Source organism: Sciurus vulgaris, assembly GCF_902686455.1.
Source record: "Sciurus vulgaris genome assembly, chromosome: 17".
NCBI classification, from domain to species: domain Eukaryota; kingdom Metazoa; phylum Chordata; class Mammalia; order Rodentia; family Sciuridae; genus Sciurus; species Sciurus vulgaris.
In genome coordinates, this window is record NC_136478.1 from 8,771,857 (window position 1) to 8,798,408 (window position 26,552).

Here is a 26,552-nt window from a genome sequence, read left to right on the forward strand (position 1 = left end):
GCACAGCACAGCAGGAACAGCTTGGACTTGCCTCTGACACTCACCCAGCAGTATGCATGGTGGTCTGGACACGGTATTAAGAAGGGGAGCTGAGCCCTTTTTTCTTTTTTTGGCTATTCCCTTTTAGTCTTAAAAGTCTGCCCAAATACATTGCTTATAAATCAAACCAAAAATGCATCAACTGAAACTAGTTATTTTCCTTTTTTTAGGGGGGAAAAAGAATCAAGTTCTAGAATTCGACAATTACATTTTACTTAATTACACAGACATAATGTATTCTTTTTCTGGATCCACAAGAGACAGGAGGACTGTAATTTTTATCGCATGTTAAGTTTTCACTGAATCACAACATTATTAAGCTTTAAATCAGAGGATTGGTTCCTTCGGCTAAGTCTAACAATACGGGAAAGTAAAAAGGGGAAAAACCACCTCATCTGGGGCTGTAATATTTGCTGAAAAAAATCTACTTCAAAACATTAATCAAATTTTTCGCCTACTGGGCAACCATATGGTATAGCAGCATGTGAATCTCACAAACTTGCTGATCTCCTGTAACTGGGTGCAATTAATTACGCTGGCTGCATCCATCTCTTGGATTTTCGCCTTGTGAAAAAAAAGTATTTATTGCAACAGCTTTTACAAAACAAGGGAATGAAAATCACAATTGATTAATGAGCTGAATGGAAATATTTCCGTTAGCAGATTTTTAAAATGAATAAGGATTAATACCATGGATGGGAATGAACACACATCAAGCTCGCCTTGTGTTTTTGGACCCCCCAAAAGGTAGAGGAAGAGTGGGTAGCGACGGTGCTGGGAGCTGTAACATGCATAATTCACTAGCAGGCTTCAGATCGCAAGTAATAAAGCCCTAAACTGGTGAAGTAATAAAGAGGTTGGCTTTACAAGATACTATCCTGGGAGACAAAAAGCTTGTTCTTTGATTTGAAAACACAGATATTAAATACTCGGTGGGTGAGGAACATTATAGGCCTGACAAAGAAGGGAACAGAGAGAGCTCTTAGAAGCAGGTAGCCTACTTTGTCCTTAGCTACTGAGGGCCCCAAATTGCTGCACATATGGTCCGATTACCGTTTTAGGACCCCGCCATCAAACCAAGCATCCCAGAGTAAGTCAGAACAGTATCCCTGTCCTTCCCCACTGGCTAAAGGTGTGAACGCTGCACACCTGGGCAGCTTCCCCCTCCCACTGTGCACCCATCCAGCATCGACTCTTCTAGCATCAGACCTGTGGGCATGAAGAACCTGATTCCTGGTATATGTGACTGTTATAACCTCTTCCTCGTGGGGAAGCAATGGACCGAAGGCTGGAGGTGCCATTTGGTGCTTTCCAGAACTGCCTGCTGGCAAGCATTAGCAACATCAACTGTGGGGCATCCTGACCTCAGGGAGACCAGTTCCGTTGCCTCCAAAGCCAACAGCAGAAGAGACTCATTCCAACATCTTGCCAGTTGTTATTTATCTTGAGAAAACCACCCAAATACTAAACGCGAGTGGAAGGAATATGTGAGTTTGAAAGACCAACTACTGTTTCGATTTTGTAAATGATGAAGGAAATAAGCTGTTAGGGCCAGCTGGGTAATGCAACTCACATGCCAACCGTTCCAGCTCCCAGGTCTACTGTACTTAAGCATTTGCAGAATATTCTGCAAAGGGCTCCGTTAATGAGAACTTCCTGTCCTTGTATTCATGCCCACGTGAGAATGTGGCCAACATGATGATTTCTGAGAGCAGGAATCACCTAACAGCAAAGAGTACCTGGGTAGAAGGTAGCAATACTTTATAAAACAAGGGTTCTGAGTGATGTTTTAAATGGTGGTGTTTCATCTCAAATAACCCATCCCATACACTTGTGTTAACATGTCAGTTCAGAAATTTTGATGTGAAGGACAAAATTAACTTCCTGTACTTCAAAGCAGCAGGCATGTCCAGGTGGACATGAGATACAAAAGAGCAACCTTTAAGGAGCAGAAAAGATGATTTTTAAAATCTTATTAGAATCATCCCAGTTGAGAATCAGAGACACTTTATAATCAAAGGAGTTGCTGTTTTGAAGAAACTACCAAGCAGTGGAAAGTAGAGGTTACCAAGAAAAGGTGCCTGGCAATAAAAAATAATAATGATACAAAAAAATCTAACAGGAAGTGGGTAGTCCAACTCTTGAGCCCTGTGACCCCACAAATATGCCACCAGCCCACCACCGCCTCTCAGATGATCTCCAAACCCCTCCTACATCCAAGGGCTGTTGGCTTAAAAGTTTAAAGAGCTAACAAAATGTTTTAACGAGATACAAATCTCAGAGATCATTAATCAATATGTTCAATGTTATTTGTGATAATTCATCATGACATGATATTAATGGGTTACTGTACCCTTCAGAGGTGAGATTAATGCAAATGAGCCACCACAATTAACTTTACTGCTCCCAACTCACAGGAATGGACAGATGATTATAAATGACAACTATATGTCAATTACAATATCCAATAAAGTGAAGCTTAGAGAACAATCCATCTCCTTTTATTGCTCTTCCTTGACGTAGCTGCATCTAGCTCAACCCACTGTTGTCACTGTGTATCCATTGTGTGGGGGAGGGGAAGGGTTATTTTAAATTTTTCAGTCTCTTAAAAAGTGCTTCATGTAAACAAGGTCTGGATACCCACAGGAAACCAGGCGTACATGCCACTTCGATTCGGCGTGTATTAAAGAAAAACTGCGTCCATCTTCACACTGCAGCAGCAAGGCCAGCGTGGCAGTCACTGACCGGCTGTGCATGGCGTATTTACCCCATTATGGCAAGAAGACCTCCGTGCAGCATCCTGCAAAACCTCGAGTTTGGGGAAATAGAAGTGATTCAAGGAGCACTCTGTCCCAGAAATAGGTCAGAGAGAAGAGCGGGTGTGAGGTCTGGGCAGGAGGAAGAGTCCCATGTCAACTGGGACCCCTGCCCGGGGCGGTGCTGGTGCGTACCCTGGTGCAAGCCCTGCTACGCTGTGCAGCTCCTCCTGGGGGATCAAGCACTGCTCGGGCAGCTCCAGCAGAGTGGAGGGCCTTGTAGTGCTGCCCCTCAACCCGGACGCCTTCGCTGAGCACATCTGCCCAGCACCTGTGTCAGCCGGAAACTCAGAGCTGCTCCTTCCTGCCCACCATCTGCCCCCCAATTACACCCAGGTCCCTCCGTACCAGCAGATATGGCCAATCACTGCCACAGGGACCCTGGTCTCACTTAGGCAGGACCCTCTGCTGAGAGATTCACACTCCAGAGCTCCCCGTGGAACTAGGTTGAAGCTGGTTTCCAGCTGAGGCCACATCCTTGGGCGACATCTTCCCTGCCTCTCCTCACTCCCCTTCTGAGTGCACCCTGCACCTCTGAATCCCCTAAAGAACGTGGCTACCTTGAGCTCTGCCTCTGGGGAACAGGGCCTAGGGCAGGTGCCAAGGAGACAGGAACAGTGCGATTTACAAAGAGGTCTGCTCCTCGCAGGATGTCTGGCATGCTTCTGTCAAAAATTCCATTCAGAGAACCCACCCTATGCATGTTTTCAGAAACACTGAAAAATAGAATTCTACCACGAAACCACCAAGGGACACAGCGAACGGTGGAAGCTGTCAACTCAACTCTTGAGGAAGGACGTCTGCCCACGTGCTTTCTGTTGACTAGTGGACCTTGTGTTTGCACTGGGAAGCTAGGTCTCCCTGACTCCACATGGAGACAGGCGTTGAACTGCGACCTGGACTGGGAATTTTATCCTCCTGGGGGTGACTGAGTCAGGGGTAACTGCCTGCCGCAGAACAGGCCAGCCTGGTTCCCTCTGAGGCTTGTGCACCAGGGACAGTGGAGGAAACAGCTCCTCGTTCTGGGGGTCTCCAAGGTGGGCTCAGTAACCATGTTGGCCCCACCCAGAACATTCTCCTTGAAGGAGATAACACATAAGAGACCATCAAAAACAAGGGATGAGACAAAGACAGGGTCATGGCCACACATTTAAGGGGCGGCAGGAGCCAAGCCAGGACCGCTGCCATCTGTTCTTATACGACCCACGGGCTCAAAATGCTTTATATTTTTAAACAGTTGGGGGGAAAAGAATAATATTTTGTGACACATGAAAACTCATATGAAATTCAAATTTGGTTTCCATGTGAAGTTTTACTGGCACAATGGGTCTCTCCCAGCCCTCCACCCCCACTACACCTATTCCCCAGTCTGTGGGGGTCCCACAGGTCAGGAACCAGTCCCCACATCAGCTGACTGGCTGTTCCTCTTCCCTGATCCTGAGAACTTACTTCATTCTTTGCTGCTTGTCACAAACTGTGGGTATGTTAATCCTAAAACACATGAAATAGCGATCATTGCAACTAGGATTCCCAATGTTGACACATACTATCCATCAAGACAACAGATCCGCTCTTCTAGGCCAAGCAACGAAAGATAAAGCAGATTACAAGCGGGAGGGGAAACTTTTTTTGAAAACCTGTACCCAAAGAACAAGCTTAATTCAAGGGAAATCCCACCACTGCCAAATTGTCCTCCCGGCTGGGGACAGGCTGTCGTGATTAGTCGTAACGGACCGGAACATTCCCGTCTCGGCTCACGGAACTCCAGCGTCTGGTGAGAAGAGTGTGAGTCTGATGACTTTTACAGAGGATCACAAAGAAGGGAATTCATTCGCTTCTTCTTTGGTTTCCTGTTTTCCATGAGGAGATAGTTCCAGATTGACATTTCTCGGCCCTTCTCCCCGGACACTCGCCCGAGTCCCAGGACAGGAGTAACCATCATCACAAAAACAGGCCCAGGCGGCCTCCCCTGACAGTCAGCCTGGGCCAGTCGGGGAGGTTAGCGAAGGAGAGCAGCTATTTTCTTCTCTGAAGACCCAAGGGAATCTGGCTTTCATTTTAACAGTATGAAGACAGCTGCTGTTCCTTACTGTAACTGACCAGCTCCTCCAGACTCCAACGGACCTGCTGCCCTTTCCCTGGTTCTCCTGCCCTGGGAGAAAGAAACCCGGAAGGCTGCCAATCAGGGCCAGCAGCACGGGTACTGTTTTGAGCGAGGGGAGGCTCTCGCATTTAGCATTTTAACTCACTCCCTTTTTGGAAACATCCGGTCACCAATGAGTCTTGCAAAGTGAAGAAATTGAAATTGATTTCTTGGGGTAATAATTAACCTCAGAAAATAACTACGAAAGGTTGCTTATTAATTATATTTTGTAATATGCTTTGAGAATATTTCTTTTTTTCGTGAATGAGATAAAAAGCAGGCACATTTTATGATCATATAAAATGTTATTGGATTCATATTTTATAGGAGAATGAAACTCAATTTGCAAAATGCTCAGTATGAGATGGCGAGGTCTCTCCCACCACATGGCTTTTTCAAGACTCTCAAATAGTTCTTTTTAAAACAACACAATCTTTCCGTGCTTTATTTCTTCAGATATAACTGTCATAGAGCTTTTAATATATTGTCACTATTTCGGTCCCCGTGGTTTTTCTAGTTGTTCACAAAAAAAGGTATTTGTCATGTGAGTAGCAGTTTGCAGTGAACACTGGCTACAACCTCATTCTTTCTTGAGAATGGAAGGAGTTTGGTCACCAGGAAACTTGTTACTAACCCAAGTAATAAGACGAAGGGGAACCAGCATCCCCCAGATAATACCATAGTGACGGATTGGTGTTTTGTAAATAAATATGTACGCAAACATGCTCTCACGCGTGCGCACACGCATGAACACTTTAAGAAAACATTTCTCTTAGTCATCTGACAGGTCCTACAGCATAGCTGAAAACTAAGGTACAAGTTAAGTCATATAATAGATGTTGCTCCAAATACTTTCTCTGCCACATCACCAAAGTAGAAGCCAGCGCACGAACAGAACAGGAAATGCCCCAGAAACAGGATGTAATAGACAATGTCATTCAAGGTGTTTTACTTTTCCCTTACTTTGGTGGTTAAAAAAATATATAATCAGTCCAAAATCTTTCCATCCAATTTATTCTGCAACAAAAATTTACTCTGCATGAAATTTTTCTGTGCAAAATTCTGTTCAAAATATTACTGTTCTGGTAGAGAGGGTAGCACCTTTGTTTTAAGAGATAAACAAAAACACACTTATGTAAAATCCAGTTATTAGAACAACATGGGACTGTTTCTTGAAGCCTACCAAATATAAGTTTTTGCTAATTAATTAACAAATTCAAGCTGGTTAAATAAAACCTTCTTCCAACACCTCCTATTTAATTGCAGTTTGGCACCAACAAATATATATCAAAATTATAGTATTTCCCCTGACAGGAAGCTCCTTCCTTGCACACGCTATTATGACTCTCTGCAGAGTAAGCCAGAATTGCTGACAACCTTGAACACTGCTACAACAATATTACTATACTTGGCAGAGAAGTACCCTTGCGGCAAGAGAAAAGCTGTAATTTTGACTGTCACTTCACATTACACTAGATATTATTTCACTGTATACACATGCACACACTCACAAACTCTTAATAGACTACAGTTTTCTCACTGCCTGCCTTTCCAATATAAATGGCAATATAATACTAGCGAACCGCCAATGGGATCCCAGTGAGAAACAAATGTTTTGCATTATGGAAGCTTCGTCGCTGGACGCCTTTTAAGGGATATTTCATTCCTTTGTCCCCCACTCACACTGTTAAGGCCCAAGCAACAACTTCATGAGCTAATCGCTTTACTGCAAAGAACCGCACTGTTTCCAGTCCCCACGGAAGGCGGGATTATCACAAAGTCCATGCTTGGAGATTTCCTTGATGAGCTGCGGAGGCGTGCCACAGCAGGGTTGGTGTTCTGGACATTCTTCCAGTCTGCTGTGTGACATGCAAGATGTCCAGGTCTCAGGATGTATCCTGTACAGGCACTTATGTCACTCCCCTGCCCACGTGGCAGAGTGTGCTAAACAGCACTGACCGCCAGCCAGGTCCCCGACAAGCCAAACCGGGTCAACAAGAAACAGTCCAGCAGATCCCGCAAAACCCACACGGCCCCTGCCAAGAGAGCAGCGCCTGCCTTTGCAGAGAACTGCAAGCAACATATGCTTCCTTCTCACTGAGCTCACACCCCAGCAGATCGGGCCAGGTTCCCCACTGTGCCCTCTGCCAAGCTCTGATTTACAGATGGTGTGTTAATATGCCCCGCGTTTGTCCCAGGCAGAGTTCTGTAGTGCTGTGATGTCAGTAGGAGCTAAACTGGGAACTCCCGTGAATTCAGAGCACAGGGTAGAGGGCTGAATAGAAGGTGGAGGAAACGTCACCGTGTCCCAAGGGGAGAGGTTCCAGAAAAGGCAGTGGGCAAGAGGGGAAGGGACCCCACATCGCCTGTTAGTAAGGAATTCATCCCTTGCATGAGCCTGGCATGAAAGTCACAGAATGTGAGGAACGAGGCTAATCAGAGACAGAATCAGAGGTTGTTTTCCCTGTTCAATCCTTTTTCCTCCTCTCCTCTTTCAAATACTACTTCAAAAGATTTAAGTGAGATTTAAACCTGTTTCACTGAATCACGGAAACGCTATGGCAAACTCTTCACCCTCTGTTCAGAGAAGGTGTCCAAAACTTCGGCGATGTCTGCTGACCACACCAAATTTAACAAGGTTCGCAAATGAACTAGAGTAAGTTTCCCACAGTGACACATTAATAATAAGTTCCTTATCCCATCTATCCCAAGCCATGAATATGTAATGTTAGAAAATGAGTCCTTTTCACACAACGGAACCTCAGACGTGAATAAATAAAAACTATCCATCACAAGCCTGTGAAAAATTAATGAGAGTTCAGAGACGTGTGGAAAGATGGGGACCGAGGAGGGATGGCCCAGTTCATAAAAGCCTCCCGAACTTCCAGATAGTGAATACCCTGGCCCCCGCCCCTCGTCCAACTTCACAGTGGCAGCCCCAGCGGGCCACCGAGAGATCACGGTCCCACAGACTTGACCTCCCAATAGGTAGAACGTGATCCCAGCCAGGGCCGCAGAGTTGGAGGTGATTTATTTGATTATTTACACTTCCCAATCAGCTGCCTTCCAGAAGGATCTGAGGTTGCTCACCGTGGGTAGAGGAAAAGTGAGAGGAGCAGGTTATCGTAGGGTTGTGACATCAGGAGGCCGGAAAAGCCCAGCCTTGCTCGTCTTTCCTTGACATCACTAGGGACGTGAGGCCCATGACTAAATTATGTGCCTGACTTTCGCCCGTAATTAGACACGTGACCAACACCCCGGAGTGCTACGTCTACATCAGCTAATTCTCTCTCACCCACTATTACTCAATTTGATGAGAAGGGAAACCGAGGCAGGGAGGAACTCACTGTTAGGTGCCCCAAGCCTCAGAGTCAAAGGGGGGCAGCTGACTCGCTCCAGCCCCTCCCAGCGGCGGCCACGGGTTACCATGCATTGGCTGGGGAGGACGGGAAGTTCGGGAAAAAGCTGGTCAGGCAGGTGTGAGGGAGCCGGGCCATGCCGTGTGGGAGAGTCGAGGGCCACTCCTGGGAAACAGAGGAGCAATGGCGACAGATCCCTAGGTTTTTGAGAGAAATCAAGAATCCAGGGTCTTAAGCTAACTTTTTCCACTCTGATAAGAAGAGGAGAGGGAGGAAGAGGGATAACGAAGCTCCTGCAGGCTGCACTCGGTCACGTCTCAGATCTTGCAGTCATTCATTTCTTCTTTCATGCTGGAGGCGTCTCAAGAGCAAAAGCCAAGTCCTCACACACTCTGCGTGGGCCACACCTCAGGAAGGACCTTCTACCAGGCTTACTGAGCTGAGCTGAGCCACACCGTGGCCTGGACCCACGTACCAGAGGCTTGGGAAACCACTAAGACCAAAAAACAGGCCCCAAAAGTGGAAAAGGTTCTTGCAGCCCTGCTGAGAATCTTATTTGTAGTCTCTGCAGGTGGTAGGAACTCAGTGGGCTTCCATGATGGGCTGCCTGGGACTCCACCAGCCAGGAAGGGACAAGGGATATTTTGTCTTCTCAAGTCCCTTTGAGAACATGACAGCTACCTCCAGAGCAATCCCTGGGAGGTGGGTCCCAGGCCCCTGGTCAGGGAACCAAAGCAACTCAGTGTTCAGGAAGAACACAAAGCCTGAAGCCAAAAGAGAGGACTAAGGTAGAAAAAAATCAGTCTCTGGCTTTTGAGGCTGATGGACCCCAAACTCATGCTCTGATCGGCAACACTGACCTGTGCGTCCACCTGAAGGGAAGAAGGTCCCCTCCTGCCAGAGTCCTGCAGACCAACCTGACACAGAAAAGAGACTGTGCCAGAGAGACAGGGACTATACATGGCCTGAGACTTCCCGAGTCCTGGCCACACACACCTGCATGGTGATTATGTACATCACAGGAGTGCAAGCCACAGGGACGCTGACCTCCAGGAGCTTACACATCAGCAGGACGAGTTCTCAAATTACTATAAGATGCTTTTCTACAAAAGTGATAAATCCGATCAAGACAAAAAGAAAAAAGGTGTTTGGAGACTTGCAAAGGGCAGTGTTAAGATGCAGCAGATGGAATCTGGAAATCCAACGGGTTCAAAGTGTCAGCAGGAGTTAGGAAGGCGATCAAGGACGGGGGGGCGGGGATGGGGAACACCTGCCAAGCAGAAGGAATAGGGCAGGCGGCATTTGGGAGACCAGATAGTACAGGCTATGCTGGGAGAGTTCACTGGGGCTTCAGCAGAGGATTTGCTGGTAGTTTAAAAACCACTAAGCAATTCTCAAGACAGGTAAGTCCCCTGAGTTGGACAGTGTCTTCTCCACTTGGAAGCTGCTAATGTGATTGTGCCTGCCAAATCCCATCCTGCCCATGCCTTCCGAGAACCAGGCCAAAACTCAGATGCCCAGGGGCACTTTGACAGGGATGCATCTGGAATTCAACATGGCTGAAAACAACTCATCTTCCTCCACACCCTTTTCTCATCTGTCCTCAGAGATGGTCTTCCACACAAGCCAGAAACCCCCGCCAAGCAAGTTTACTGAAGGACTCCGGCAGGAGAAGACCTGCTCCCCTTCGGGTGGACACACCCGAAGGTCAGTGCTGCTCATCTACAGTATGAGCTGGGGCCCATCCCCACCCTTCCTCCTCTCCGCCTGTCTTCTCCCCTGCAGCTGGGGGTGCATCTCACCGACTCCGCCTCCTCAGCGCCTCTCACAGCCCTCGCCCCCTCCCTGCACTCTGGGCCACCGTGAGCTCATCACTTTTTCCTGGGGGCTAGAATCGCCTCCTAGCGGATCCCCCCAACTCTCCTTTCCCAGGAAGCTGCCAAGGTGGTTTCCAAGAAGGCAAATCTGATCATCCTGCAACTCGCCTCTAGATGCCTTCGGTGGCTCCCCGTGGCTTGGAGTTACATATGTCTGTGGAGCGAGCGAGTGAGCTCTGGGAATACACGCTGTTCCCTGCCTGGCACCACAAGGCTGGGCTTCGGCAGCAACAGACTGCTGCGAAGGAGTGCTGGACCACCAACCAAGTGGTTGATTCTGAATTCCACACACCCCTCCCCAGGAGACGATCACCATGGGGAACAGGAAGTACTACTCTCTGCGGACTAAGGCTGGGAGAGTGTGCTGAAGGCTGGAGACCAACCCAATTGTTTGGCAAGCGCCATCGCTGAAGGTCTTCTGAGGATGGATGCAAACAGAGCCACACCACAGGAAGGCCTGGGCCCCAGGAGGACCGTGGACCCGAGGAGGATGCGAGGAGGTAGAGACGCAAGTCGAAGACTGTGACACTGCCAAACCTAAGGTACTACGTCCGGAATCAGGAGAGTGGAAACCAAGAAGGATGAATGGAAGAATGCACCACAAAAAATCAATGCCTTCGGCCGATGGCTTTTACTGTACTATCCCTGAAGTTGGAGACGGAACCCAAAGACAAACTCTCCCAAATCTCCAACACACCCCTACGGAGGGCCTGCCTTGGAGAGGCGGAAGCCCAAACTGACTGACACTGCCCTGCTCCCCACAGCCCGGTCCTTCCTGGTTCTAACAACTGGCATACAGTCTGGCCAAATGAAAACAGCACTATCCTTATTTTATTACTGGCATTATCATCAGCATTATTTACATTGTTGCTACTGTTGCCATGAAAGACAAATGTTCTGGACCTTTCCCATTGGCCACCTAAGGTGCTTGGTGCTTCGCGGGATGACCTCACTCCATGTTCAGAAGTGTGGACTTGTTCTGCAGGTAAAGAGGCAGATGCTGTTACTACCTGCTGGAGACAGAAGACATGCCGGCAGATGCTTTGACACTTCTGCCATGAGAAATTAGAGTGTACGTCTGCTCCTCTTGCATCTGAACAGAATCCTCTTTATCTGCGCTGACCACAGAAATGGTGCTGTGCCAACTACTAAGCCAGGCCCCAAGAACCTGGGGGCTTCTGTGTGCAGTCTTTTGGAACACCTCCTTCTGCAGCCCTGAGCCACAGATACCAGGAGTCTGACTGTCCTATGTTGGCCACACTGGAGAGGCCACACGCAACTCCCAGTGCAGCCTAGCAGCCCCGTCTCCCTGGTGGAGGTGCCGGACACAAGGGTGACCAGTCCAGCACCTCCACCAGCAGAGGACCACTGCATGACCTCAGTCAATACCACAAGGAGTGCAAGAACCATCCCGGTGAGTCCTGCCTCAACTCCTAACTCACAACAATGAGTCAACCTAACAGTCGCTGTTTGAACCTTCTGAGTTTGGGGGCAATTTATCACACAGCAACAGAGAAACAGAAACACCTCATTTTGAGGATGAACAAGCCTGGCTGACTCAGCCGCAGGGGCCCGGCTGATAAGGTACGTGGCCTGGACTGAAACCCAGATCTTCCTGACCTGGCTGCACTCACCACTCAGTAAGTAACCCCTGAATAAAAAAAGCCAGACAGGACGGTGGACCAACTTCAGCACTCTTGGGACTGTGTAAGTACTGCCAAAAAACCCTACCTCGCCTTGCACGCTCACTGGCTACCTATGGTTCAGGCCAGTTCGTGTCAGAAATCACCTCCGTTGCCTCCTTCCTCTTTTGGAGTCTCACATGACTCTGTTCATGGCTGACAACAGTAAGCTCCTTAGTGACCAAGAGGGAAAGAAAATCCCGGGACAGCTAACGGAGCCCCACCGAAGAGGCTCTCCTCCAAGAGACGCTGTGGTCCTGCAGGGGAAACGTGAGAGGGTAACTGCATTGCCTCAGGGCTCCTGGTCTAAATCCAGACTGTGAAGAGTTCAAGCTGTGAATTGGTTCTCACGAGGGTTTCTCAGGACCCTGACCTCCAGTAGCACTGAAATGCTCTAAGAAGCCAGAAGGGGACAAGTGGGGCTTGCTGGCAGGATGTAACCAAGTGAAACTTCAGCACATTGTGCTTATGTTTCAGTGAGAGAGCGGCTGGAAGCAAGAGCCAGTTTACATGGGCTTGTGACTTCCATTGACAAGGTACACGGGCTCATTCCTTCAACCTCAGCAAAATTCCCAGGACTGAAACAGATTTTGGAAATTGTGCAGATGAGAAACCATCTGTGGATGAGGATCGTAAGGAATCATCAAAAGCAATTGTCTAAAAATCTAACTGTGACCCAGGAGAGCATCACAGACCTACTCTTGGCTACTTCAAAAAGGGATTTAAAGGACTCTCACAGTGATGCACCACAAAACAAATGTAGAAGCTGAAGCCGACGATGGATTACCCCAAACTACACAAAACATTTTCAAACTGCCCAGTGCTGATCCATTTGGGAAAAGACAGGGCCTTTGGTGCTGCCGCTTCACCTGAACAAAAACAAGGAATTTGAACATGAATTGGTTTGTTTCCAGGTTAAAGGGTTTTTCTTGCTTTTTCGCAATTGGTGGATGAGTATGGTGTACTTTGAGATTCTCCTTTGGTTGATTCTTATGCCAGTAGTTATATCACCCTTAGAAGAAAGAGCCAGAGTATTGCAGACCAGACCAGTGCCCCAAAATACATGGCCCCCGTCAACTTAAAGAAAATGATTTACAACTAAATTGAAGTATTGATTTAAGAAAGCTATACACACACACACACACACACACACACACACACACACACACACACACACAGTCGGCCACTTTGAAAGTAGACCACAATAACAGTAGCATTCAACACAGAACAAACTATGAAAAGAACATTAGCTATAGGGCGAGAGGGGCCCAGGCTGGTGTCCCAGGATGAGCACTTACAGAGACACTACTCTGGGGAAGCTTCAAACTCTGTGCCTCCACCTGGAAAAGGAGAGACCAGTAATGCCCACCACAAGGACCAGGTCTGAGTCCTGGGATCTGAGTTACACATAGGGTGCATAGGTGCCTCACAAATACCTATTCAGAACCCGATGCCTGAACTCTCTATTATAGTGGGGCAGCAGAGTGTTAGGAACACAGGCCCTGATGGCCTGCTTCTCTGTCGTCCAGGTAATGACGGTACCCGACCACTTCCCCATAATGCTGGCACTTGACTCAGAAGACGGCTGTGAGGGTGAAGGACCCTGATGAGTGGCAAGTACAGGAAATCAGTGGTGTTTCTCTGCAGTCATTACTGCTGGGCTCACTATGAGGCAGATGCTGTAGTTCCTCCCCATCAGGGTTGGCAAACTCTTTCTGTTAAGGACAAGATAGGAGCTGGGTGTGGTAGACACCTCTGTGATCCCAGTGGTTCAGGAGGCTGAGGCAGGAGGATCCCAAGTTCAAAGTCAGCAATGCAGTGAGACCCATCTCTAAATAAAATATTAAAAAGGGTTGGGGATGTGGCTCAGTGGTTAAGCACCCCTGGGTTCAATCCCCGGTACCAAAAAAAAGGACCAGATAGTAAATACCTTGGTCTTCAAACCACATATGGTCTTTGTCACACAGTCTTATTTTTTTAAGTTTCATTAAAAAAAATAAACAAAATAAATAAAGCGGGCTGGATTTAGCCAGTCTGTTCACACCTAGTTCTTTATGATCTTAGTTATTGATTAGGTGGTTTCTCAGCTGTAAAGGGGGTACTAGTTCACCATCCTTGTAAGTTGCCAAGTTTCATGGAAGCTGGCAGAAGGCAAGAGCCGCCAGGGCCAGAAACAAAGGACTTTATTACTCACAGCAGGGTAATAAGCATGAGCTTCATTTTTGCCCTGGTCCCTTTTGCCCCCGTCCCCAGTCTCATGAGAATGGGAAGAGCCCAGGTGGATGCTGCGCACAGTGGGTTTGAGTCACAGCCGAGGAACACTAAGCTTCAGCACCCCAACCTTTATCTAGTGAGTGTGCCCCAGCTTTCACCTAGAGACGCTACCCCTATCATACCAGACAGCAAACAACCCTGCCCTCGGCCCTGGAGGGAGAGACCACATCGATCTTCCAACGCGCTCTGTGAGACAACTGTCCCCTGAAAAGTTAACAGGACCTCCCCCACGGCTCCTGAGGCCAACAGCGGGCACAGGAAGTAAGCGCCAAGGCCAGCACTGCGTCAGTGGAGGGGCCCGCTAGGAACGCATCAGGCAGACTTGGACTCCGAAGAGAGGCGCCCAGACAAAAAGAGGTTGGCGATTTCAAGGCTTAAAACCGAATGCCAATGAGATCACAAGTTAGATCTGCAATGTCATACACATCACTTCTGCTGAAAAAGTGCCTTCAGTGGAAAACAGAAACCAATTTGTAAATGTGAGTTAAATGCATACTCCACAAAAAATATCTGGTGAAAGGGGAAAAAAAATCCTTACGTGTAGATATAAATGTTTCCTGACAGATGTAAATGAAAACTAATACAGTGACATTTTTCAAATTAGCCATTGGAAAACACCATGTGTAAGCGTGTATGCAAGTATGTGTGTGTGTGCATGTGTGAGTCAGGGTGTGTGTTTTAAACAGCCCAAGCATTTTTCAGTCATGTTGGCCTAGGCAAGTATTTATGAAAAGGATAATAAATAATTAATTCTACTGGCTAGAAGCTGCAGGTCCTTTCTGCTTCGACAATATACACTGGAATGCTGTTTAAATTATAGGGGCAAATTGATTCAAAAGGCTTCCATTAGCGAGCTGGCAAACAGGTTTGGAGTTGGCTAATAAATTTTAGATAAAGACACAGCCCTGGATGAGCATGCGATGCTGCAGCGTGGATCTCCGAGTCACCGTTTGTTAAATCGGTGGCTAAAGTCGAGATTTCTCCCCGTCTCATAACTCACTGTGTTAAACAGTGTGTCACAGGACAGCCCGGGCAGAGTGAGACCAGAATGCCTGCTGGGTAAGCGAGCCATTGGCAAAACCGTGCAGTGGCTGCTCACAGGGCTGGTGACAACACAGGACCCAGGTGTACCCTCGTGTCCTTCCCCGAGTCTCTTGTCTATCAGTTTACAGTACATTAATCAAGGATAATTAGGCCCACCTGTGACATAAAAATTCCTGCCCATGATATGCCTCATAGCATAAAGTCATGTCTGAGATACCCATTAAGAAAAATTCTTAATCAAAATGAAATTATGCATGAAGCCCTTAATTCCATTCATATGCACATACTGTAGCTGGCTGCAACATGCTGCTATAAGTTATGGAATATTATGCAGCTATTCAAAAGAACAAGTTCGTTATGCTCACTGGTCTGGAAGGACAGACACCAGGTACATTCCAGGGATGGTAGAATACACATCCACTCACGTTAGAAAAAGAGAACAACCTTACATATGTGCGTGTGCATTAGCATGAAGAAGGATGGACACAAAATAAATTGTCAATCATCATGACCTCAGTAGGGTTGAGCTGGAAGAAGGAGTAGAAAGAGGGGTTTTTAATGCTTTATACGACCCTACAGATGTAAAATGTTTTATTTAAATAAAATCATTTCTTTTATAATAGAAAAAAAAATCTATTACCAAAAAACAAACATGAAGGCTTATGTGACTTGCACAGAATCACAGAATTCTGAGCAAGCTGTTTATCTGTTCACTTTCTTTTTCCCTGGCAAGTCTGGGGATGCCTGTCCAGGTCTGGTCTACTTATCCCACACGCCCCCACCCATCCAACCACTGAATCGATCCTAGGAGGTGGTGGGTTCCTACCTACCATCTGAGCAGCACTTGGAGCCAGGAGGCCTAGGGAGACATGCTGTTTCCACCCCTGAGACCCCTGCGACATCAGGCCATGCTTTTGAAGCTCAGAACAACCAGGAGAGCTACACTAACCCCGCACAGGGAGACCGCCTGCACAGACCGTGGTGCTTTCCTCTGAGCAGAACAAACCACACTCATACCTGTGACCCAGCTTGTGACAAAGAAACCATTACAGGGAATTTCTCCAGTTCATACCACTTACCAACAGGAAGAGAAAGAAGGTATGTTTCAAGGAATATTGGTGATTATCAAGAATACAGGCAACAATAGGTGTTGGTGAGGATGTGGGGATGCAAATTAGTGCATCCCCACATTGCTGGTGAGGATGCAAATTAGTGCAGCTACTCTGGAAAGCAGTGTGGAGATTCCTTAGAAAACCTGGAATGGAACCACCATTTGACTCAGCTATCCTACTCCTTGGCCTATACCCAAAGGACTTAAAATCAGCATACTACAGAGATACAGCCACATCAATGTTCATAGCTGCTCAATTCACAATAGTCAGATTGTGGAACCAACCTAGATGCCCTTCAATAGATGAATGGATAAAGAAATTGTGGTAGATATACACAATGGAATATTACTCAGCCATAAAGAATAATAAAATTATAGCATTTGCAGGCAAATAGATGAAACTGGAGAATATCATGCTAAGTGAGATAAGCCAATCCCAAAAAAACCAAAGGACAAATGATCTCTCTGATAAGCAGATGATGATACATAATGGGGGGTGGGAGGGGGCAAGAATGGAGGAAGGATGGATTATAAAGAGGAAAAAGAGGGGTGGGAGGGGTGGGGGGAAGAAAAAAAATAACAGAATGAGTCAAACACCATTGCCCTATGTAAATGTATGATTACACAAATGGTATGCCTCTACTTCATTTACAACCAGAGAAACCAGTTACACCCTGTTTACAATGAATCAAAGTAACTTTTTACAAGGAATATCATATTTTCCTTTCTCTTAGCCATTTTTTAAACACCATACAATATTCCCAGCCCCAGCCCCACCATGAGAAAGGCAGACTTTGCAGTTGAAAATCCCACAGCGAACACTGCCCACCTCTCTAGTGGATCTGAAGCAGCCCAGCAAGGTGGACGAGGACCAGCCTCCCAGGAAGCTCTCTGCAAGGGACCCAGGGGAGCTGGCTGCAGCCCATCTTGGGCTTGGTTTACCTGCCACCCAGGTGTGGTGTTCCTCAGTCCTGATCCCCCAGGGGAGCTGACCCAGCAAGAGGAACCCCAGAGATGATACGTGCCGGTCGGAGGCCCTCCTTCAGCGTGCGGGAAGCACCCACGGAGGTGCTGGCACTGAACACACACTCCCAAAGTTTAATGGGCTACGAAAAAAATATCCAACATGTGCAAATGGAGAAAATGAAGTGAAAAGTGTGAGTTGTTCATTTCTAATTAAGTTCTTAATTATGTAACTACAAAACAAGCAATTTCTGCACAGCCACATTAAGCACTTCACACTTACATGAGGCAGAAAGAATACGAAAAACTATTTCTCCTTTCTTACGTAATTATAAGATACAAAATTGTGTGCGTGTGCATAGGTGTGAGAGAGATGAGGGAGGCAGGAACGCACACTTGTTGAGCACGTCTGTGTGCCCTTGCACAACCCCACGCGCAGGGTCCCGTTTGTTCATCCAGATGATGAGAAATCTGAGGCTTGGAAGCCCCAGGCTGCTCCCCTGGGTCCACACAGCTGGCCAGCCCAGAGCCAAGGCTGGAGTTCACCCGACCCCAGGGTCCTGTGGTCACTACTTGCTGTCCCACCTCCAGGGAAAAGGAACAGAAAAGCAGAACAGAGGCAGAAGCAGGGGCTGCCAATCTTTCCGAAAGGAGCAGATGGTAAATATTTGAGGTCTTAGGGGCCACATGGCCTCGGTCCCAACTACTCGACTCTGCTGTGATGAAGCAGAAGGAGCCCCAGGCATCCTATTAAGGAAGGGTAGCAGGGCCGTGCTCCAGCAGGTCTTTACTGATAGACGCTGGAATTTGATTTTCATACAATTATCACAGACCAGATTACTTTTCTCTCGATTTTAGCCCCACACATTTTAAAATGTACAAACCATCCTGAGCACCCAGGCTACAGGAAAACTTGCAGTGGAGCAGACTGGGCCCTGAACCACCATATGGAGACCCCTTCCTTGGAGCAAGGTGACACAGGGCCCTGTGTTTGGGCTGACCTGTCAGAGGGCCAGGTTGGGCCCAGGCTCTGCCCCTGGGGAAGGCAGGCCACCTGAACATGCTACACCCGCCACATCTGGACATGGGGTCTGACACCACCTCATGGAGCTGTGCTGAGAATTCAGTGACATGCACACCGGGGCCAACACTGCTGTGGACACAACAACCCGGAGGAGTGCACTCCCCTGACGAACCACTCGGTATGATCCCTGCCAGGAACTGTTCTAGGAACTGCCAGGAAAGCAGAATACACAAAGCTTTCTGCCCTCAGAGCTGGCCTTTAGCGCCCAGGCGTCCCTCGGCTTGCACCCTGCCATATGAGTCCACCTGTGCTGCTGTGACAAAACACCTCCAACTGGACCACATCGCAAACAACAGAAAGTCACACCTCACCATTCTAGGGACTAAGAAGTCCAAGGTCAAGGCAGCAGCAGATTCTGTGTCCAGGAAGGGCTCAGTCTCTGCTTCATGGAGGGCATCCTCCTGCTGCAGCCTCATATGCCAGAAGGATAAACGAGCCTCTGGCGTAAGGCCACTGATCCCATTCATGAGGTGGGAGCCCTCGCTCCCTGATGACCTCCCAAAGGCCCTGCCTCCACGCTCTGACCTTGATGACTGGGTTTCCACACACCAATCTGGGGGCCACGACACCTAGACATATGAAGGGGACAGAAGAAACTGGTGCTCTTCTGTCATCCAGGTTTCCAGGACACCCAGCTGCAACGCAGTCAAAGGACTGGTGCGTGAAACGCAAGCGTGGGTACTCTGTGGGTGTCAGAGAACCCCGACTGTCTTGGGACTCTGCCAGTGAGCCATGCTCTCCTGTGATCCCAGGATCAGGGACAAAAGGAGTGACGAGCGGGAAGCGGGGAAGAGGCGCCAGCAGGGCTAACCCGCCTGGTTCAAAAGCAGCAGCAGCAGACGGGTGACTGACGGGCGCTCCCTGCGGCTGAGAGCGCCACTGGGGCGCACTCTGAACCCGCCAGCCTCAACCCTGAAGGCCTGCGGAGTTCCTCCTCCCACCCCAGAAACAGACGAGGATAATGGGGGGTGGGACGGCTCCGCTCAGGATGGCCTAATGTCTCCACAGGTGTAAGAATCAATCTTAACTCGGCTCTTCCCTGCTCTGTCGCAGCTCCCTGGAATGGCCTCTCCCACCTGGTGGGCTGCCACACACCCTCCTCGCCCAGGTGGGCCTGGACCCTCTGTGGAGATGAGCAACTGAAGCTAGCATCACTTCATGATGGTGGAGGCCCAAGACGGGATCCCCCACAGCAGCCACACGTGGGGCGGGGGCCAGAGGCAAGCCACCGAGGAATACGCACACGTCACCACTCCAGAGAGGTCTTGCAGCCAAACGCGTATCTGTTGTGTGATGGGAAGAGCTGTGAGCCTGCAGGGGGGGACACAGCAACACTGTCCCCACACGGCCAGCCCGGCCCAAGGCAGATGCCACCAAAGCCTGTCAGCTGGCCACACGTGAAGGGGGAAGGGGGACACTCACGTTCTTTCTACTCCAGGTCAGCGACAGTTAAAACTGTGGGGAGTCCCGGCTCACGCATTCCTCCCACCGGCAATTATAAAGCTAAAAATTATGATCTATATTTGAGAGGAACAAAATGGATCGGGGCTCCTTTAGCACCTCTCTGCCCGTCTCCATCCCTGTCACTCTTTCTCTGTGTTGAAATACCCATCACTATGACTCTGCAAAGCTATGACAACTTTGCCTTAAGTAACAAATTGTCAGGAGTCAATAAGGGATCATTTAAGGGGACTTCAGTCGCTGTGGGGCCATGATGAACATGGGTCATTTTACCTGTCCTGTGTTCATACCCTCTTCTTCCAATGACAGCTTCCCCCTTCCCCTCTGGGCAAGCCCACCTTCCCAGGGCACTATGGGGAGTCCCACTCCATCTGCTGAACAGGTGAGCACCTGACCCTGGCTGCACCAATTGGAAATGGCCGCCATGGCTCATAACTTGGGTTGGCCCAATCAGAGTGAAGCCCTGAGCACCAATGGGGACTCAGGTCAGGGAGACTTGCTCTTGTCCTGGGGTCGTCAAGAGGACAGCAGCCCTGACGGTGGGTTTGCTGCCAAGCAGGAATTGGCTGTCCAAGGAACACCAGTGTGAGGGATGCAGTCAGAGATGGAGAGAGATCAAGGCCCAGAGCAGCAGTCAGGCCCCAGGTCTGCAGGGTGAACTGCTTTCTTTGGTGGTGGGTGCATGGGGCGCTGATGCGGATGGCTTCTCAGGCTGCAGGAACTTCATCACCTCCTCCCTTATGACTGGCTGGGTGAGGGCCCCTGAGACCCAGTTTCTCTCAGCCTGCCACCTCCCCATATCCCACACTGGCCTGTGCTTTAAAGCTGAGGACTTCACAGTCCCAGGAGGCATTAGTCACAGGCTGCCTTGGGACCTTACGCAGAGGATGTCTTTAAGTAAGTATCACCTCCTCCTGAGTCTGTCCCCTGCCCTCTGTCTGGCCCTCTCCTCATGCTTTCATTACTTGGCACTTTATGGTAACAGCCAGATAGTAAGCACAGGCCATGTGTGGTATCTAGTTCGGTGGCTGAATCTGCCTGTTAGCATCTTCGAGTTCTCAGGGTATAGACCAGAATTTGTCACAGACATGGTCCTGAATAAAATTTACCCAACAAATGGTAGAACAGGAGATCTTCCTAAGTAGACCACAGTCCCCAGAGAGCAGGGTGGTCTTCCAGAGCTGGGAATCCTCCAACAGGAGAACCCACACACAGGTGCTCTGCCTAACACATGACCAAAATACATCTGCTAAATGAAGACAGATTCCCCACCACCAGTAAAAGGGACTTCAAATTCCCCGACAAAAGACTGGTTCTGTTTATAATTTACGGGGCCTGGATGTTTTTCCTATTTCTTGATTTCTTAAAGGCCTTCTCAGATACAATGAGGCCTTGGCCTCTGCTGGGTCTTCCAATCTGCATTATTGATCCAAAATATAACTTGCACAGGCAAATTCTGCATGCAAATGATGAGAATTGGTGGAGAAAACATGTGAGGAATATCAAGTGTGATTCTACAAGACCCTGGGTTTCATTCACACACACGCGCGTGCACACACACACACACCACTATAATTGGAAAGCACGCGCACATATGTGTTTTAAAAAAGCACAGTGGTGGCTTCAGCTGAGATCTGAGAACGGGGGCTTCCAAACCTCCATTATTCCCCAACCTCTAGTTTCAATCACAAATCTTTCTCCAGAATCAGAAGGTCCAACAACTGCAATTATCTATGTAAAGATATTCATGAAGTTAATCACAGATGAAATGAAAAACTAAGAAAGACACTTTGCATAAAAGGAATGGAATTTGGGCTGGGGAGATAGCTCAGTTGGTAGAGTGCTTGCCTTGCAAGCACAAGGTCCTGAGTTCGATCCCCAGTACCAACCAAAAAAAAAAAAAAAAAAAGGAGTGGAATTTGAGTGACTCTCGTGTTGATCTTTTCTCATGTGCACTCACTCCCTCTCCCACCTCAGCCACCGATCACTGGTTGTCCAATGTCCTGGGAGACTGGTGACAGGGCATGAGGTGGAGGGACCCATTCACATCAGCTAGACCTAGGAAGGGGAGCTGCAAATCCAGAGATGAAGGTCACAACAGTCACAGGACACTCCAGGGAGTATGACAGCGCAGACCCCTAGGAGCAAAAGAGAATCAGCAAAGACCTGAAGCAGACTCCTCCTGGAGCAAGGAGGTGGGCAGGAACTTCCTAATTCAGCCATCTTCATAAGGAACTTGAAGGACTGGCCCTCCACAGCCACCTCTCCACCTTGGGAACAGGAGACGGTTAATTGCCTGCGTGCAGGCCAAGAAAAGAACTGCTCAGGTAGGGCTTCAGGAAAAGGTGGGCCGGAAAGACTTTCCAAGGGGAGACGATGTCACTTCTTCCCCAGTGCAAGGACATACTGAACAGGGATGGCTGTGCCGGAAAAGAGTGGCCACCCACCACCTTCTTGGTACACACTGATGCCTAAGGAATGACTCAGGACAAACCACGCTTCACATTCGAGGCAGTTGTAACTTCTTTGGTCCACAGTCGCCTCCCCTGGAAAACTGAGACCATCCCACCCATATCACCAATGATGTGAAGAACAAAATCACGAAGATCCAACACCCAGGACGGCATCAGCAGCCAGAAGGCACAAAATGAATGGCAGCTATTGTTGCTGTCACCACTATCATCATCAAAGTCGCATCACTACAGCCATCACCAGCACCACCACTATTATCGTCACTACCATTAACACCACTATAATCATCACCATCACCACCACCATCACTATCATTGCCGCCATCACCACCACAGTTATCATTGCCGCCATAATAATTATCATCACACCACCCCCATCATCACCACCATTATATCACCCCCACCACAATCATCATCACTACCACCACCATTATCATCACCGTCACCACCATAATCATCACCATTACGATTATCATTGCCACCATAATCCAGCACCAACATCACCACCACCATCACCACCATCACCACCCTGATCATCACCACCACCACAATTATCATTTCCACCATAATCATTACCACCACCACCACAACCATAATCATCATTACCACAACCCTCATTATCATCATAATCATCATCATTGATTCAACTACAGGTTGACGGAGGACCCACCCAAGGTTAATTATCACTATTAACATATCATAAGTTCCCAATGACATAGCCATGCTTGCCCAGAAATAAAGGACAATTTCTTCACTATCCACACCTGATCCAGGGTCTCCAGGAATTTGTATTACAGATACCATATGGTTGAGCAATATTTTTAAGATACTGTGCTTTTCACAATTTTTGTAAAGTCCTTGGGAGCTTTCTGTGTTAAAAGGAGAAAAAGGAGAGAAAAGCAACTAAGTTAAAATGGGCTACCCTAAAGCGTCAGCTGAGTTTTATTTTTAAGTATCTCTCCTCATAAACAAACAGTACGATATCATCAAAGCGAGACCTCACGCGGACTGCTGCCCAAGGCTCTGTGGCATATGAAGGACACTAAGGAAGACCAGACCCGAGTCTAATGTGGCCCGCATGTGGCGAACACGACAAAGTGAAAAGAACACAAGCCCTAAGCCAGTCCTGCAGGTGGCCGGTGCAGGAAGTCTGGCTCTGCTCGGCACTGAGCCGAGCCTCAGGATGACCCCATTCGTCACACGAGGCTCCCTGGTAAGAGCAGGCAAAAGTCCCTCCCACTGCCCGGCACGCACCAGGCTAGTCTGAGCCTCTGTGCACAGAACCCCGGGAACACAGGGCTCCCTCGGCACTGCAAAGAGTAGGAGACCAGCTGTCAACTGAGGGGAGTTGGGGTGTGGAGGGGCAGTGAGTCTCCAAGGACAGCATGCAATAAACACTGGTTCCAGCGAAATATAGACAGATATGTGGGTGTGGAGAATCATCCGTAAATGACCAGAAGGGATCAGTCCCAGCCTAGACAGTAAGGAAGAATTCATGTGCCCTCAGAAAGGGTCAGTAGAATCAGCCAGATGGGGAAGCACAGGGTAGATCCCAGGGAAAAGCTAGACAGGGGCACAGTAAGATTCCCTCTGCTTTCTTAGTGAGGAGGAGCTGGAGGGTTTCTCAGCACCCCTTCGTATATCTAAGGAACCTGCAGACACCAATGATCGGCAGTGTCTGGCCTCCATCAAGGGAAGGTCCGGAGACCCTTCTGTGTTGTCTTCACTAAGGTGAAGAGCCCACTAGCACTTGAGAAGACGTTGGTACCCAGGGTGGGCAAACCACATCACGGTGTCCCCGCTCTAAGTGAGAGATTTCTGCCTGGGTCACTCGTTACACAGACCTATGACGCACAGACCACGTTCCCCACAATGAATCCAAGGTGACGGGCCCAGTCTAAGCTACTGCCAAGATAAAGCATGGAGAAGCCACGGTGCTGTCAGTAGGACAAGGGACACACTCACCACCAGCCCTCTGATGACAGGCAGACAGCTCCCATTTCCTCATGCTCATCGACTATGTATTAACAACATCACCCGATTATTTTAGGAGGCATTTTCTGCCAAGTGGGTCTCTAATAGGCACTTAAAGAAAACATGTATATTGTGGCCACTTCAATAATCCTGAAAATGAAACCCGATTTGGATAGGAACAAGTCTCATTCACCAAAAGTGCCACAGCACAGGATGGAGGATTTCAGCAAATGGCTTTCTGTGATCATAGCATCAGGTAGACACAAACACAAACTCAGGCAATGGCTCTGCGGATAATTTGTATCAGTTGCCCATTTGTATCAATTTCCCATGACGTTCGCCCTGCAGTACCAGGAGACAGCATCTCTGCGAACCATAGGCCTTCATCGCTTTCCTTTTAAGATAGTTTTAACCCCCCACGAAATAAATATTCCACACCAGGAGACAAAACAGAACACACAAATGCTCCTCAGATACTTCCCCATTTTAATTAGGGTGCTGGGAAAATTCCATTTTCTTAATAATTCCGTACACTTGTCAACTCACGGAAATGCCAAACTTGCGATCTCCACCATGATGCGCCGAGCTCCGAAGCTAAACATGCCATTCTTCACAAGCATGTCGCCTCCAGGGCCCAGCCCCTTCTGAAAACCAGAAAGAGGTCACTGGCCTCTTTGAAATTTAAGGCACTCCAATCTCAAATGAGGAACACTGGCACACTGTGAATATCTTGAAACAAGTGAGCAAAATCAGCTGGCCCCTTTAATGGCAGATAAATAGAAAATGAAGTCAAATAGGTGAGCCCGTGGCTACTGAGGGCGCTGCTGGCAAAGCGGCTCAGGACCCCTAAACTTTTCCTGTTGTCACCACCTCCCAGGCAAACGATCCTAGGAAGAAAGGGGTGGGCTCGCCATGATCAAAACCCAAAGGCAAAAATGGTCGCCCCCAACTAAACAGAAAGGGCTCAATTGCTAGTTGTGAAAGTACTGAATTAATATTTTATCCTCCTGCTCCATTTAACAATGATTCTATACAGTACTGTTAGATGAATATTGTTAAAGTCCTACTTCCCAACAATTTCCTACTAAAAAACAAAAACAAAATGACCAACTTCATACGCCAGGCAGGTGCGGGTGCAGGTCACAGGAAAGATTTATGTCCCTTCCACATACATAGGCAGGACTAGAAGAAGCGTGCACAGAGCCACCAGATGGAGAGTCCATAGAATTTCGCATTGTTTCGTTGTTATTTTAAAAAGTAATATAATCAGTATCCAGGCATAGTAATAATCCCAGAGACTAGGGAGGCTGAGGCAGGAGGATTGTCAAGTTCAAGGCCAGCTTCAGCAACTTAGTGAGGCCCTATCTCAAAATAAAAAGGGCTGGGGACTTGGCTTGGTGGTAAAATACATCTGGGTTCAACCCCCAATAACAACAACAATAACAAAAGTGCTGCGATTTAAATGTCCAAGGATTAAATTTCAAACATCAATAATTTTATTTCATTTTATATTATTGATTTAAACCAAGAAAGTAACTGATTAATACAAATGTTGATATTCTTTCATTACTTAAGGTTTTCAGGTAAATTTTAGTGAATAACTATTACATATATTATATATGTACATACAAGACTTTTTAAATCCATGATGTCAAATAAGTAAGCTGTTCATCTTTTTTTTTTTTTTTTTTAACAACTGAATGCTTTTAAAAGGAAACAACCTGAAAATACACAAAAATAATTTAAATGTAGGGTTTCTTACAATCACTCTGGGTCACTTCTTTGCAAACTACATTGGAGTTCACGCCTCAGGTCATCATAACTTAATGATTAAATATTTTCAGTTGTTCTATGCCTTTAAGGTATTGTCCTAGATAGAAAAATCCTGAGTAAAACACATTTTTAGAACTTCTGATAGAGATCTACAATCATACCTAAGTACTTCAGTACTAAATTGTCCCTCCAGCCCAGAGTGCATGCTCACTTCTACAGTTCCAAGGTGCCTTAGCGGTTTTAGTCTTTGTTAATTTTGCATCTATAAAAGCAGAATAAAGTTCCAATTCTAAATTGTTTCTTCTCTGCTAATAAAACCTAAAATCTTCCAATTACTTAATTTTCTTTTCTATGACTTTTTAGAATTGTACCCACTGTAGCTTTTTGCTTTGTATTTTAACTTGTTGATTTGCAGGAGCTATGTATTTATTAAGCAGATTAAACATGTGGACAGATGGCTAGAAAGAACTCCATTACTAAC

At 47.6% G+C, this 26,552-nt stretch overlaps 1 protein-coding gene across 5 annotated transcripts in view; it reads right to left on the reverse strand.

Moving 5' to 3' along the window:
• Positions 1 to 26,552, reverse strand: part of WWOX (WW domain containing oxidoreductase) — a 910,606-nt gene that overhangs the window by 752,766 nt on the left and 131,288 nt on the right. The window contains exon 1 of one of the 5 annotated variants that reach the window (XM_079116957.1): positions 17,288 to 17,312. The exons of the other annotated variants lie outside the window; for them this stretch is intronic. The gene's annotated coding sequence lies outside the window, so the exon portion shown is untranslated. Of the gene's footprint in view, positions 1 to 17,287; positions 17,313 to 26,552 lie in introns of those variants that run through there. 5 annotated transcript variants of the gene reach the window in all.